This window comes from Octopus bimaculoides, chromosome 22 (assembly GCF_046866305.1).
Source record: "Octopus bimaculoides isolate indiv1 chromosome 22, ASM4686630v1, whole genome shotgun sequence".
Lineage (NCBI taxonomy): Eukaryota > Metazoa > Mollusca > Cephalopoda > Octopoda > Octopodidae > Octopus > Octopus bimaculoides.
This window is the reverse complement of record NC_142949.1, coordinates 23,055,571-23,056,337: the sequence shown is the minus strand read 5'-3', so window position 1 is coordinate 23,056,337 and position 767 is coordinate 23,055,571.

Sequence of the window (767 nt, the reverse complement as noted above, 5' to 3'; positions counted from 1 at the left end):
CAGATGGAGCGCCTGACCAGTTATACCTGACCCTTCCACAAAAAGTTGAAGAGCAAGCGTACTATCTTGGTTAACCAGCGGTCGGGACAAGGGACGACGGTCAAACGGTAATAGATGACGGATGCGATGTACGCATTCGCTACCTCCGCTCGACCTTTCAAGGAGAGCTTCCTCTCAGCCCATTTCTGGGTGAGGTTGGCCACCCTGTTCGTCACTTCTTCCCAGTTTTTCTCCAACTGGAGGTCCGGACCGAACCAGACCCCGAGCAGTTTAACGGGTCCGTCTGTCCAGCGCCCTACGACGCTGTTGGACGGCATGGACTTGCCCCTCCAGGTGCCTAGTTGCAAGCCCATTGACTTTTCCGCGTTAATTTTCGCACCTGTCACCGCTTCATACTCGTTTAGTGTCTCGCCAATCAGGTCAATATGCCTGTGGCTCGACACCATCACGGTAACGTCGTCGGCATAGGCAGACACGCTCCTTCCACATCCCAGATCACGCGGGACGCCCCTTAAAGCCTCCAACTTCCGCAGTAATGGCTCGAGAGTCAACACATACAGAAGGGAGGAGAGAGGACACCCTTGGCGAACCGAACGCGAGATGTTGAACGGTTCCGATAGATGGCCGTTCACCCGTATGACCGAGCAGATGCCGCTGTATAAAGCAGCTATCCACCCGCGGAAGACCGGACCGAAACCACCTGCCTTGAGAACAGCTGCCAGGTATCGTTGGTCGACCCTATCGAAGGCTTTAGACTGATCTAAATT